The 15878-nt window shown below is 32.9% G+C and overlaps 1 protein-coding gene and 2 non-coding genes across 3 annotated transcripts in view; 2 read left to right on the forward strand and 1 right to left on the reverse strand.

The window, feature by feature from the left end:
- Positions 1-15878, forward strand: part of ham (hamlet) — a 242068-nt gene that overhangs the window by 128160 nt on the left and 98030 nt on the right. The gene's annotated exons all lie outside the window — the stretch shown is intronic.
- On the forward strand, positions 2894-2984 carry TRNAY-GUA (transfer RNA tyrosine (anticodon GUA)). The gene is given in 2 exon segments: positions 2894-2930; positions 2949-2984. It is a non-coding gene; the product is annotated as a tRNA-Tyr (tRNA).
- Positions 10438-10510, reverse strand: TRNAA-AGC (transfer RNA alanine (anticodon AGC)). Its single transcript has one exon. It is a non-coding gene; the product is annotated as a tRNA-Ala (tRNA).

Genomic DNA, 15878 nt, shown 5'->3' on the forward strand with positions numbered 1-15878 from the left:
ATGTAATTTTGTGAAATTCCGTTTGGGGGAGGTCAATGTTACAGTGTTGATGGTATAGATAAGATGATTGTAGCTAATAGTGTTCAGGAAAGTTATACATATAATTGATTGGTCATAATATTGTGAATTAATAGTTTGTATTAATCGTCAAATTAAAAGTAAAACCGGTGCCGCTACAAAAAAATATCGTTTAGAAAATTGGCTGACGATGACAGAGTTATAACTACGGAAGTTTTCGATACGTGAGTTTAATAGTTCAAAGTATACACGTTGAAAGCATAAAAATTCACTTCAATGAGGTTGATAGAAAGGATTGTAATTGACAACGAATCTATCTGCCGAGTTTCAGCTCGATCGGATGCCGAAGAAGTGGAATAATTCTTTCGGTGGCATCACGCATACATATTTCTCTAAAATTGAGTGATATTACAGCAGTTTATATACGAAATAATTGTCAGTCCTGCCCAATCGAGAGCTCAGTTGTTAGCGCTCGTTGACACCAGTACCTGGAGAGGAAGGTTCAATCCTCAGTCAAACAAAATAAAAAGTTAATTTATTATTAAAAATATTTGTATTATAGTTAAAAAAAATGTTTTTAATTTTACCGGTTGGATTTTTAACGTTTTTCCTTTCCTTTGGTAAATATACACAATAATCAGTGAAAAGAAGATGGATGGAAGTTATTCAGTTAAGAATACACTAACGTATCACCCGATACGATAAATGCTGGGACGAATGTAAAATGGACGAACGATGGTCAAGTCCCTTTGGGACCAGACATAATTAATGTTCTTTCCACACAGAAGAGTTTTGAGATATCTTAGAAAGACATTATTAAATGATAAGCCTTTCAAACAAGCACATACGAGTATGTTTGGTTCACAACTACTGTTTTTGTATTTATGGCTTTTCAATGTGAATGGGCTAAAGCAGACAAATAATACCTGTTTATCGAACCACTTGGGTAAGAGTATTAAAGAATATTGGAGCCAATGAATAAACTACTGATATTTGTGTTGATAACTCAATTACAGAACATGAACATTCATGTAAGGACAAGCGAATTGATAAATTCTTATCTTTTTCTCGCGATTAAATTCGACGGTTTGTGTTATTGCCTAGTTTTTAATTGCGCATTTACACACGGGGAAAATAAATAAAGGTATATAAGATTTCCTGGGACGGTTATCAAATTTTAACCGCCTTTTGATTACATTTAAAAACTCAATTTATCATTACACATATTTAAAAAAACTTAATTATCGAGTGTAATGAGTACAAAGAGAAGATATTATTTTCCTGTGCGGTGGAATTGATCTATTTCGATGTCATTGAATCTGCGACAGTTGACTATCAATCTTCTGTTGCCAGATGTCACCTGGAGTGGCGTTATCAACTATTAGCCGCGATAGCAATGTAGCGAAATCGACTACGGGGATATCGATTGAGTTTATATAAAAATTTATCGAGTACCATGTCTTTCTCGGGCGTTCACCTTTCCCCGACTTCTGCTAGCATACGCATTCGCATCATATATTCTCCTTACACTCTTTCCTTCTCTCGATCGCTCTACATGCCCACAACATCTAAGCGTCCCTTTCTTTATCTTACTCATTACGCTTACATCAACCTTGCACCTTGCGGATCTCCATATTTCTCACACGATCATACATGGTTTTAACACACATACGCCTCAGGGATCTCATTTCAACAGCATTCAATCTACTTTGATCCTTTCTCTGCCAGTTCCATGCCTCACTTCCATACATCATGGTGGGTACCAGCTCTCCATTGTGGACTGCTAACTTCGCTTCTTTCGACATTTTTTTTTGTTAGCGCCAATTGCGTTCAGTTATTAAGTTCATTAAAAAAATATATCGTAATTGCATTACTGCATTGAATGCTAATTGAACCTGCATCCCCACGAGCCAAAGTAGACCATTTTGCGTAGATGCGCAATAATCGTTTTCACGATTTTGATAAAATAGCTTCCAGAAATACTGTCCAGCAGATGTTTTTATTTTATTTTTTATTTTGGTACATTATTTTGTTACAATTTATGTTTTCCAGTAATGTAGGCCTCACTGGGTGGCTTGCCCGTGCTGAGGCCTTCATTTTATAATATGAAAATCTAATCTACATATTACATTTAAAGAGAAGATAATAAGTTTGAAAAGTAAATAATAAATTTAAAATTAAAAATACGAAATACATAATAATACATTTAAAATTAAAAAATAATACAATGAAAGTAATCTTGTGTGTTTGTGAGTGATGTGTGTTTATGTTGGTTTTGTGTGTTACGTGTAGGTTTTATTTTTATTTTATGCTATGACATTTTGGTAATATGGTCTTTTTTGTTCTTTAATCCATTTTGTAATTTTGTGTGTGAATTTATTTTTATTTTCCTAAATTTTAATTTCAAGTTTTAAACTGTTGAAAGCTTTTATAGCATGGTATTGGTAGTGTCTTGGTCCAAAGCTTGAATCTACTGTCGGAGTTTTTATGTTTTTTTTGTACGCTTGTCTAACTGGTCTGTTAGTGCTATTTTGTGTATGTTGAAATTTATTTTTTTTGTCAAAAATGTAGTTTAGTAGTGTTTTAACGTATAATTGGCGTATAACTAGTACGTCACAGCTGTTGAATATTTTGTCTGTATCAGTCAGTCTATGTTTTTTGAGTATTTATTACCTTTAAGATCGTTTTCTGTGCGGTTTCTATGTAATTGATAGCCGAGTTTGTTGCTCGTTTATCTACACGCCCATATATTTGTTTTGTTTTCGGTGTCCATTTGCATCATATTATTCTTGACCAAGGCGTTCGCATTATATCACTTTCTCCGACGTACGCGTTATGCGCATACACTATCACTTACAAGACACTCACTGACACACCTTCGATAGCTCAGTTGGTAGAGCGGTGGACTGTAAAGTTGAACGATTGTTGTTATCCATAGGCCGCTGGTTCAAATCCGGCTCGAAGGAATCTCTTTTTTTTTAAAGGCGTGGGGAAAAGAGGGGCATTACACCTCAAACCACTGCCAAGTATTACTATTAGTTACGGTTGCTTTAGGGGAAGGAAAAGATTCTTAAACTTTTCCTTGTTTGATGAATTTTATTGCACCCTGTTTAATTTTAAAGATATATAGATGTCGCTTTATTTTTTCCATAGCGACCAATTTATTTATTTGTCAATTTAGTAGATTCCTATGTTACCACCATAATCAGTGTTCATTAGTTTTATGTTACTATTATTTCTCTTAAAATTGCAATAAACAGCTTGTGACCGAAGCGTCTTTGTGTTTCAATATTATAAAAGGAATTGAACTGGAAATTAAAAGGGATTGAGTGCAATATTTAACACACCCTTTAGTGAAATTTTCACAGAGAGGTCACTTTATCACATTCTTGCACAGTATTCAAATCCAGTCTTCTTATCATAATAACAACAATTAAATGTTGATTAGCGTAGCTGTAAAATTATGTATTTTTAATGATTATTTTCAGGAAAATAATTGATTAAAAATGATAAGTTTTTTTTGTTATTGTTTTTTTTAAATCGTTTTTTTCCGTTTTTCATAAATCTTATATATTTTTTTTTGTTCTCATTTTTTGATTTTATTTTTTATATTAAAATTACCTCAGCCTAGTCTCTTTCTGCTGAGTAAAAAGCTATTCTGACTGTTTACTTTATGACGCATTCTGATAAACATGTATTAATTATTGTATATTTACTTCTTAAAAAAATGATAAAAATATTTAATTTTTGTTGTTTTTTTTTTCAATTTAATCCAGACTAATCTAAATTTAATAAAGGATTTTTGATTACTTTAATGCAGAAATCTAAGATTATTCAGTAAAGTTTAAAATCATATACCTATCAATCATTAAATAATAACTCTCTAATCATATCTCTAGTCATCCAATTATTATTGGTCGCCTTGATTTTATAACGTTGAAAAACTATATTAAAGATATATCACAGTTTTATCACTCGATCTCCGGCTCTATAGTCCGAACCCTTAGTGCTAGGTTACATTTATCTTATGTATACGGAAATGACACTACTCCCCAACTAAAACACGAGAAACGTTTCTTTATTGAATTGGGTAGTTACGTTAAAAAAAAACATTTTATTGTAATTAATTTTAACAACCATATGTTTTTCTTCTGTAAATCTGTCATATGCAAGTATTTCAAATAAAAAAAACTTAGGTGATCAATATAATCTTATATTTAAAAAATGAATGTATATTTGTTTGTCCCGTAAGCATTCGGCCATACATCCGATTTCGCTGAGAATTTCAAAGTTTGTTCTTATTAGTGCCAGGAGTGTAAAGAGTGGTTTGAATGGTAAAGAAGTCGGGACTCTCGAGAAATACGCATTATCTCCGCACTTGAATGAGATACGGAGTCGAATTAATGTCGAATTAGTGTAGTTTTTTAACGGTATCTTTCATGATACTACATGAAGCGAATGTTTTATGAAGAAAAAGTCGGCGTGCCCGAAGAATCACAATCTCAAAGCTTTATCCCAAACCATTTATAGGTCCCCGAGCAAGGTAAACGTCAGCTTGCAATATAATATAATCAGAGATGTGCTTTATTTCAAATAAATCCATTTCAAATGGAAATGCAAAATGGGTATTTTCCATTTTGCATTTTAAATGCTTTTCTAAAAACCATTTTGCATTTTGCATTTTAAATGCTTTTTTCAATGCATTTTCCATTTTAAATGCTTTTTGCCACATTCTTCGTACTATTTCCACTCATTTTTTTCATAAGCCCCAAATATCAGTCGGTCCTTAACATCGCTATGAGAGATAATTTACATTTTTCACGTTGCTCCCTGGTAGGAGCCATGGCAATTGAGTGATACCATTACAAAAAATACTGAACATGGGGCCATGAAGCTGTAATATTAAATGTTAGATAACAGTTTCTATGTTTTTAAGTTGGCAACAATAGTCCCGCGCAAATTTTTTGTGGTTTCATAATCTGTAGTCGTGGTGTTTTTGGATTTACCATCGTGTAATATGTTTGTTCTACATTGATGTCCATTATTAAATGACAAAATTGTTTAAAAAATCTATAATTATTTTAATTGTTTAACCTGAGAAACCATTTTGCATTTTCAATGCATTTTGAAAATAGGTATTTTGCATTTTGCATTTAAAATGCTTTTCTAAAAACCATTTTGCATTTTGCATTTTCAAATGGAAAAGTTTTGACCCATTTCCATTTTGCATTTCAAATGGTTTTGGGTACCCATTTTGCACATCTCTGAATATAATAAATAGATACATATTATGTACCTACATCGTAATTTAAATACACACTCACGCCTGTGACCGTTGAATAAACACAGCCATACCAACCAAATCCCATTTCCAATGTAACGACTCCCATAAGATAGATAGGACATATTTAACTTTAAATAAATCTAAAGTTGAATTGGATTGCGAACGGGGGTGGCGGGTATTTATGGGCCAGAGCATTGTGGCACCGGTCAGATAGCGCTACTTTAGTTTTTAAATCGCCTCCCATTGAGACGAGAGCCCCAGGAATCCATTGTAAACTACAAGGTATTGAAAAACGGGCGCAATGATCGGATCTATATTTTATAATGCCGGTTTTACAATAGATTGGAAAGTGGAAACTTAGAAAGAAATAATTTTTTTTTTGATTATTTTAAAAATTATTGTAGTCAACGTATTTAGGTATAATGCACAAATCGCCGTGACAAAATATTGGTATTTTAATAAAGTTATCCCATTAAAAATAATAAAATATCTACTAATATCTAAATGAAACATGAAACAGAACAAGATACAGAAAAATAAAAAAGGTAACGGTCTCAACTGGTAATCGAACCGAGAATCTCTGTCTTACCGGATCGTAACCTTACCACTTGGCCATTGTGATCTAATTTGTTGTACGTAATTTTTTTAATTAATTCTACTAATTTTACACTTTTTCTGCCATCTTTTTGAATGATTACAAAGTTCTCTAGAATGTATTTGTATTTTTCAATAATAAACTAAAATTTTAAGAGACAAGGTTTATTTATGAATAATTATTAGCCTGAAACACAAAAAAACGAATAAGCTAATAATATAATATAATTGTTGAATGACATATTAACTGTACATATTTAATAATTTGATGGATTTTGAATAAGCCGACGAAGCGCAATTGGTAGAGTACCTGACAGGCAATCAGAAGGATGCCGGTTCAATTCCCGTAGGCAGCATGTATTTTTTCTCGGAAGATTTTTTCAATTTATATTGGTGTTTAAGGCTAATAATTATTGCTTAAAAATAAAATGTATTTGTAACCTTGATAGTGTACGGAGTTCAATTCCCACTTGAGACGGTTACTTTTTTACTTTTCTGTGTCTTGTTATGTTTAATGGTTCGTTTAGATTTATTAGAATATCTGCTTTTTCAATTATACATATATTACTTTGATTGGTATAACATTTCAAAGTAAAAATAGTCATTCCAGTATAATTAGAATAGAGTGTTTAATTATCATTAATATTTTTGTACATAAATACAATTAGATGCAAAACAAAACCGTGGAGGGTATTTTTAGGATACATTAGTTTTTTTTTCTTAATATTCCAGCACAATTTATCAGTATCAAAAAGAGAAATAATCAAGATTAACTGAAGAGTGATTTGTTAAATAACATATTTACTGTCTTGGAAATATCATAAAATGTCACGATTCGTCTTGTCAGGATGTGTTCTAGTAGTATATATAGTATCTTGAACACGACGCGCGACTTGGTGACGGCTAATTGCAAAAAGCTTCGAAACATTGACTTGAAGTATGTGTTTTATATAATCTTTTTTGGTGATTGTGAAACCGTCTTTATAACAGTCCTCCTTGGCTCCCAGTTCCCGAGTGGACAAAGGATCATTCCGGCTCCAATCCTTTCTGTCGGAGCCGTAGAATTTTATTTTATTATTTGGGCGTGAGGGCATGTGCTGTACGCGCAATGAATTTAAAGCGATGCGGATGGTATCTAGAATGGATCCGGTTGATTTGTGCCGCTGCCCGGGATATATGGACCTGACTATGACTGCTGGTCAAGTGGAAATTGAGAGAATTTTTAAGAAATGGGTGGAATTTTTCGAATTGAGTAATTTTAGTAATATTTAAAGCGACAAATAATATTTATTTTTACATATATGAGTCGGCAGGAGAAAAGAATAATTTCAAACAACCATCTTTGCAAGTAATTAAAAAATTATTTCTATTGTTGTGAAGGACCAGTTCGATAAAATAAATCCAAAAAAGTAATTTATGTTGATGCAAGAATGATCAGGTATGATCGGCCCTAAATTTAAAAAATCTAATAAAGTGGTAAAAATATTTTATATATAAGAAAATTGTAGGTTTGTAGTAATTTTTAAAATTAATCTGATTAAAATGTAATGTAAATTAATGGTTTCGACAGTATAAATCATCATTTTGAATATTCTGTTGATTTACTTAACCCAATTGAAGGTAATTATGAGATTTTTATAGCGTGCCTCATACGCAGCTTTCGTAAATAAGATTTGTCAAGTTTAAAATCAAAATAATAAAAATTATAATTTTATTTCACATCTTCAAAATTTTCTCTGAAATTCTTCTCTGAAGTCAAGTCAGTCAATCTGTAATTCAGTGAGTCAATCTGTAATACATAATGTTCACCTAAATCGTAATTTAATATTTGGAGCAGTTTTCTGATTAACATCCGAACCTTGCGGAGTTGAAAGGGTTATTTAATTTAATAATTAATTTGTAAATTTCAAAATGAATTAATCAATTTAAAAATAATTAATCAGTTTAAAAATTGATTAATCAAGTTAAAAAATAATTAATCAATTTAAAAGATAATCAATCAATTTAAAAATGAATTAATCAATTTAAAAATAATTAATCAGTTTAAAAATTAATTAATCAATTTAAAAATTAATTAATCAATTTAAAAATTAATTAATCAATTTAAAAATTAATTAATCAATTTAAAAATTAATTATCAACTTAAAAAATTATTAATCAATTTAAAAGATAATCAATCTATTTAAAAATTAATTAATCAATTTTAAAATTAATTGATCAATTTAAAAATTAGTCAATTTATTTTAAATTAATCAGCGAATAAGCAGCCGATTCAGGATAACCACCACGTAGGTATTCGTAGCTACTATGTATTTCAGAATGCACAAAAACTTCCGTGTCTGCTGGTACGTATTTTGAGATTAGAAGACCGACGTTTCCTTCTGAAAAGCCGTAACCGCAAATTTCTAACGAACCAATGTAAATTAGAGATAAATCATACATAAAATCTAATGCAAGAGGTTATTTTTTTATATCATTAATGGTTTATTAATTGTGCGATAATTATAACATCCGACATGAGTAAATGATAAAATTTTGTGAGGTTGTCAAAACAGGGTTGCCATTTAAAAACCACCTGATTCCCAGCTAGTAATATTATTTAATATATTAATACACTAAATAGGGACACTATTTTCATTTTAAATTGGGAAATTAAACTATACATGCTCAGTTAAATTAGAAAAATGATTACCTTATGAAATGTAGTTTTGAGGTGAAAGGTCAAAACAAACGTATTTGAACATTGAAATTGGTAAAAGATTTTTACAAAATCGACATATTTGAGAATCTTTAGAACATTGAAATTGGACGTTTGGAAAAAGATTTGTCCAAAATGGACATAATTGCAATCTTTAGAACATTGAAATAGGACTTATGGAAAAAGATTTGTCCAAAATTCACATATTTGACGATATTTGCAAATAATAAGATTTTTTGCATACATTCTCATTGCTGTTATAAAGTGCTACGTATAAAGGGGAAAATTTAGCGAACGGACCATTATTCTATTCGTAATTCGTAAAATGCAGAAAAAACCCTCTAGTCTCATTTAATATATTTCACTCTTCTTGTTGACTATTCTTTTAGTCTGTAAATTTGTTTGTGTGTTCTATGTCCGGTCAATAATTAGGTAGCCGTGTTTGATAGTACCTTTTTATCCCGCCAGAGCACATTCTCGTTGCCAGCTGTCAAGTCGGAGCAATCAACATTACGTGAAGTTTACTGTTCATAAAACTAGTGATTGTAATCAGTGTAATCACCCTTCAGATTATTTTTCATATAAATGGCGCTTCACAAAAATACTAATCGTCCGCTTCACGAAAATACTAATCGTCCGCTTCACAAAAATACTAATCGTCCGCTTCACAAAAATACTAATCGTCCGCTTCACAAAAATACTAATCGTCCGCTTCACAAAACCGCCGCCAGGGCCCGGACAAACCTTATCCCTGAATCCTGGCACACCTGTTAAGTCACAAATGTAGAGAACAACTTGGGGTGACCTATGGCAGAGGTATTGGTTATCCAAAGGTTCCCGGGGAGGCGGTACCTATACCCGCATACCAAATTGTATCTACTATTATCATTTCTCTCTTATTCGACGTAAACAGTACACAATGCGTGTAAAAGCAGGATTATTTTATAGCCTAGCAAATAGTCGCCCTAATTCCTTGACAATATTATTTAAACCATTGCATAAAAATCCTTCAATAATAATTATAGGTATTATCATCCCTGTTTCCACCGACTTAAACGGGTAAATGCCACAAATATTATTATGAAATACTTCCGTTATCGCGCAATGGCGATGTGTGAATAAAGTTGATTAGCGGTGAATAGGTGTAGTGGTTTAAAAAATTTCGTGGGCGGCAGAGGAACCAGAAATTAAAACAAATTATCCCACGGGAAAGAGCGGCGAGACACCACGGACACGGGCTCGGAGGCGGCAGGAGGGAGTATGAGCATATCTTTATATTATTATTGTAGTTTGAATTCTACAAGAGAATTAAATACCAAAAGGAAAAACTTTATTTATTTCATCGACCGTTTTTTTTCCATATTTTAAGTAAAAAAATTCAACTCGACTCGATTCACTCGAAAACGAAAGCTCAAATCAAAAAAGTCACACTTGACATCGATTCTAAATTTTATGTAGATCCACCAGTTTCCCGCTTGTAGGTACTTACTACGATTTTCCGAACACCGTGTACATTGTGTTATTTGTGTGGGCTGCTGTGTAACGAATAGTGACCGGATAAATCATCACAATGATAATTCATCACATCTTTAAAAAGTTATATAAAGTCATGGAAAGTGATGAAACAAAAACTTTATTAACTGGGTCAAAGAAGGTTAGGTTAGGTTAAAACAAATAAATTCATTGTTTCTAATAACTTTATATCACTTTTTAAAAGTGTGTTGAATTGTCACTGTGTTGAGTTATCATGGAACCGTAACGAATATATCGACTCAATATTTCATAGCAATTACTTTTTTTGGTATTATCTCTAAAAAAAAGGAAATTGAAAAAAAAAGTATTTTGGAGGCGCCGGGTATCGATCCCGGTACCTCTCACATGCTAAGCGAGCGCTCTACCATCTGAGCTACGCCCCCAGTGAGATAACGGTACAAGAATATTAAAAACATCAAACGAATGACCTAGTTAAAGATAAGTGACGTCATGATTGATTAGCGCGCCTACCTAATTATCTCCTTGAACATGTAAAGTAACCTTTCTCTTTTTGCCAACAACAATAACAGTACCCGTGCGCCGCGCATAAACATTTGATAAGCGGGTCAAAGCAGAGCATTCGCAAACTGTGTAAATCGTCAGTGTTCAATGAAAACACTTTGTTCCTTTTTCCTATGTTCTTAATTTTTCCCCTTCTTTAATCCGTCTTACAACATGGCCCATTCTAATGATTATACATATAGTACCCCCGCCCGACAATCTCTTATAAGATGTCACATAAAAATCGCTTCTACTGTGTAGGGACTTCATTCTGCACAATAGGTAAATGAGCTAGCTCCGTAGAGTAGGCTCCATTGAAGTAGTTGTTCAACAGATGAATACAATAGATATTTTTATTTATGGTTAAAATAATTAAATTTTAATTAAAAAAGAAAGACAAACATTCCCGGGTTACGAATAACCTCACAATATTTGAAAATCTCCTACTACCACCACGGTAAGCGGGAAATGTTGCTTGTGTTGTGATGGAGGACTTAGCGAGCCGATGAATTGAACACACTACATCTGGGTGGGACCCAAACGCGATGCTAACTCAACCACAGTAAATATTATATACATGTACCAACGTAAGTTTATTTTTCCTTTTAAACCAGGAGTAAAATCGTATAGAAAGAGATCTGAATTCGAATTGTTCGTGAACTCCTACTGTGCCAAAAAATAGTTCCTTATAAAACCACTAACTCCGTTCTTCCTACTTTTGAATCATTCTTAAGCTCGTTGAATCCATCCCAATTTATCGTTTGGTGCGGACCCCTTTCTGCCCAGAGGCCCGGAGAGCCTTTCACTTGCAAATGTCTTCACAGTGGTGCCGGCACTATGCAAGGGGAAGGTGGAAGAGTCGAATGGAAGGGATGGGAATTGAGGTAGAAGAAAGGGAGGTGTGAGAATTATTTCATGGAATTGAATAAATTATTGCGCACTGCTTGACTTTGGAGAGAAGAATTTGAATAAGTAGATACATATATTTTCATACTCACCGATGCCTACCACCATCTATAAAATTTAAAAAAAAAATGATTCCTACACATCGATATATCAACTCTAGATATGGCGTGTCTTACAAATTCTATACCCACGAGTAATTTTATAACCAAACTTCCCATCTGATTCCGTCGCTTCGCTTTGAAAGTGTAATATCTTGGGAGACAAATTTGGTCCTTGCATACCAACAAAATGTAATAAGCAATGCTTCTTGTGATATTTTTTTTGCGAAATAATGCACTTTCTTTTTAATAAACGTTTTCACAACCCAGTTTTTGGAACCAATAATTTTCGTTTCGGTGTCATTTTTAACATCCACACGCCCTGTCTAGACTTTGTTGGTCGATGTTTCTATACATATACTACTTACTCAATGAAAAATTATAATCAGAAAGGCTTTTATATTTTGAGGAATTCGGCTTTAAATTTATGTTTCTAATTTGAAAATGATTTCGAAAGGCGATACCATCATAATGATCATAAAAACTTTATCTTTTAAAAGCCATATAAGCGTTATACTGGTTATATATTGTGAAGCTGAAGGTAGTTGGGGGGGGGAGAGATAGGTGATAGAAAGGTGGTTAAGTACCTGGCTATCCAGATCTGTTCACCAATCACGGCTGAAGTCATTTCAAGCAACGTTTCGATTCATAATGGTGGTTTTTCACCAGCGTGATACTAAAACAACTCATCTAATAAGCTACCGAGATGGAGAGATTTGGGGTCGTCCTACAAAATTAATAGAAGAACAGGGCAGAGTAAAAACGAAGATGAAGAAAATACCAACCACTGAATTTCAGTGAGCTTCGTTCCCCCTTTATTATATACAACATTTCAACAAATATTTGTATTAGTTCCAACGGTTCCAACCTGATCTTCAATACACTTGTAACAAAGCATAGAAAAATCCAGCATTCTCCCTCGGTACACCCCCTTTCATCTCCGATGAAATACAAAGTGTACAAAGTATTGACGAGTTCTTGTGTAACGAATCTCAGCAGGCTCTCCCATAGCCGCCCATAGCCTGAGCAGTAAGCAGTAAGCAGTGAGCGGTAGGCGCCCATACACCAAGTAGGGCGGGGAACAACGACGGAAGCCATTTGGAAGCGACTGTTACTTTTCTGGAACTGTTACAATAGGACCTAACGTGACGTTCCTTTCATCTTGCTTTGTTGGCCGACAACAAAAGCGTTACAAGTCAAACACTGTTATTATCTTCCCATTTCGTTCAGAATGACTGCGGGTCGAATGACTCATTGAATATAAACAGAGATTTTTCTTTGTCGACTATCTCTAATGATTTTGACAAATTTTCATGTAATTACGTGCGAATCGGCTGAATTGCCGTTATTTTTAGAGGTGAATAGAAAATCCCAATAGATTTATATTTATATCTTGAGGTTTTATGTTAAGGTGAATCACCAGTCCTTGAAAAATTCTAAATCGGAAGGGCATGGTGTTTTGAGAGGGATTATAGAATACTTGACAAGACTTGAACCTGCAGATGTAAATAATTTCTTTAATGTCACCAACCTTGTCAATATATCTCGATGCTGTAAATCACTCGAAGAAAGAGGAACAAATGTATTTAGTAATATTTAATAGCGCACATTGTCGTAAGATACCAATATAGTCAATAACTCAATTGAACTCCATATTGGGGGCTTATCGGTCACCTCATGCTATATCATTGGGCTTTATTAGAAATGCATCAAAACTACCTTTCAGTATCATTATTAATCTAATATATGAAACCATCTTACAACCAATTGGCGAGGCGCTACAATAAAAAAAGGGTAATAACTTTAGGCGAGAATCTACTCTATTCAGTTAACTAAAAAGATAAGTTGTGCAAAGACTGATGAAAAGTACCTATCCATTCACAGGAAGTATAGTAGTTTTTTAATATAAAATGTATGTATGCAATACATAAACATAATTGATAAGAGTAAAAATTCATATGTATGATACATAAAATAACAGTTAATTTTCGTAATTATGTATCTTTTATATTTAAAGTTAATAAAAAGCTGTGCTTTTGTGTATTACAAGGGGATGTTATAATTAGTTATTAAGAAGATTTTCATTACTTCTTATGGTTGTTTTTAGTTTTAAATTTTAATTTCAAAAATTTTTAAAAGTTTTTTTAAAAGAAGAGAAATCTTAAGTGTATAATTTTTTTTGGTTAAGTACTTTTATAGTTGTTTTTCATATTGTTTAAAGCCTTTTTCTTTCAAATGTGATTATTGAAGTACGTATTTTCAGGTAATTTATTAAAGAATTTTGCTCCCAGGTATTTGTTTTTCTGTTAACCCAAAGTTTTTTTTACACATCGAAATCGGTAACATGTGTTTTTCCTGAGATTTGTTATGTTTCAGAATGGTGCGGCTTAATTTGAAATCTTTATTTTTAACAATGATAATAATAAGTGTTTTATTGTCTTTTTGTAATAAAGAGATTTAATGATATCCTCATTGGGATCTCCCGTGCTGATTTAAATCATTGTGAAGTTAAATGGTATAATAGGAATAGAGTATTTAATTTTATGTACTTAAATTCTTTAAATATGAGTGCTGAAGGATGCGAAAATGATTTCTCTAACATTATTAATTATTGAGGTTATATATGAGATTTATAAACGTTATAAAAGCTTTTTATCACCAGCAAGTGCCTTACATCCTCCTACGCTTCTACTTCTAAGTAAATCCCGCTCCAAACAGAAAGCATTATTCACTCTCAATATACATTCTTCTCTTTCAAATGCTTCACACTCTTCCGTCTAAAGACTCCCACTTTTGTATGGAGAAAGGTGCGTCAACCCTCGGATTACCGTCTCGAGAATTGGGGTTGGTGAAATGTTTGCAAAAATAAACCTAATGAACACCTTAAAATCGAAGTCAAAAAACGTCGATTTTTTTCACTTCTTTGTTTCAAAGTACTGAGAAGAATAGGTCTTGCTTCTTTTCCAAAATTTTCAAGCAGTCTCATATAATTAGAGTTAGGAATTAAAGAAATTTCTCACACACGTAAATGAGAGCTATAAATTGTTGTGTTTATAAATAGTGATAATAATTTTCTTTATTGATATACTAGCTGAAGTCCCTGGCATTGTTGACAGTGACCTTCCTTTTGTTTCTTGGTCAAGTGTGCTAAATTACATCAGTCAAAACATTAGATTTCTTTAAATATCAAATCCACGCCGCCCGCTCGGTGTCCGCCACTCGGCCGCCAGCGCGCCCACTGTTCACTTATACATTTTTACAATAATAATCAAACGCATATATGGTATAAGATAGGAAGATGATAAATTTAGTAGTTAATTTAATGAAGTTTGTAATTTTGGGGTACAAGAGAATTTCCTTCAATTATGTACGCGTGTCACCTGTGATATTATTAGTTCGTTTACATACATTTCATAAAATAATGTTATCTTATAAATTAGTATATATCGATATTGGTGCTAAGGTGTCAAGTTCGAAGCATGTATTATTTTCAGTTTACACTTGTAAATTTAAAGTAAGATCATATCGAAAGTCGCTCGTCGGTGTGGGCGTTGAAGGGTTAAAGACGCCTCTTCCACACCTTTTGCGGGGCGTCATTCTCTTCTTGCGGGGGCGCTGCGGTGACGGGGTGGCTGGAGACTAGAGAGGGTGTGTAATTACCCTTGTCTTACATGCCCCAACAAACCTCTTGCTTCCCGACACTCCTAGCAAGCCTTGCGTCCCTAGGATAAATCTCTACCAACCCTTAGGGGGAATATAAGATATTCTCAGATTCGCAGATAGAAACACAATGATTTATGGATTCTAATTGAAGTTAGACAGATTCTTGGGGTGCGAATGGTTAATTACGATGTTATGGAATTAGCAGGAACTTTCGGTATCATAGCCTACACGGAGAAAAAATACTATTGCTAATTTATTTAGAATCTCTTAGAATTATTGGTAATTCAGGTTAAAAACGGCATTGCAGCCTTACGAATGAATTGACAGGTTTTCCGATGTCAGAAAACGATTTGATAAAAATCGGAATATTTTTGAATTAAAACGAAAATTCTTTGTATAGTCATGATATATCTATTATCAAGGCAAATCGATTAAACAAAATAATAATAATAATGATTGGATTATTTGTATAGCGTCATTTTCGTGAGACAATCACCTCAAGGGCGCTTAACAACTTAGTTTATACATTTAATGTATTCATATGTCTTAGACTTATAACTTATTACTAATGGCTTATAACTGT

The sequence above is a fragment of the Hesperophylax consimilis genome, chromosome 1, assembly GCF_061612785.1.
Source record: "Hesperophylax consimilis isolate HC1 chromosome 1, BYU_Hcon_1.0, whole genome shotgun sequence".
NCBI classification, from domain to species: domain Eukaryota; kingdom Metazoa; phylum Arthropoda; class Insecta; order Trichoptera; family Limnephilidae; genus Hesperophylax; species Hesperophylax consimilis.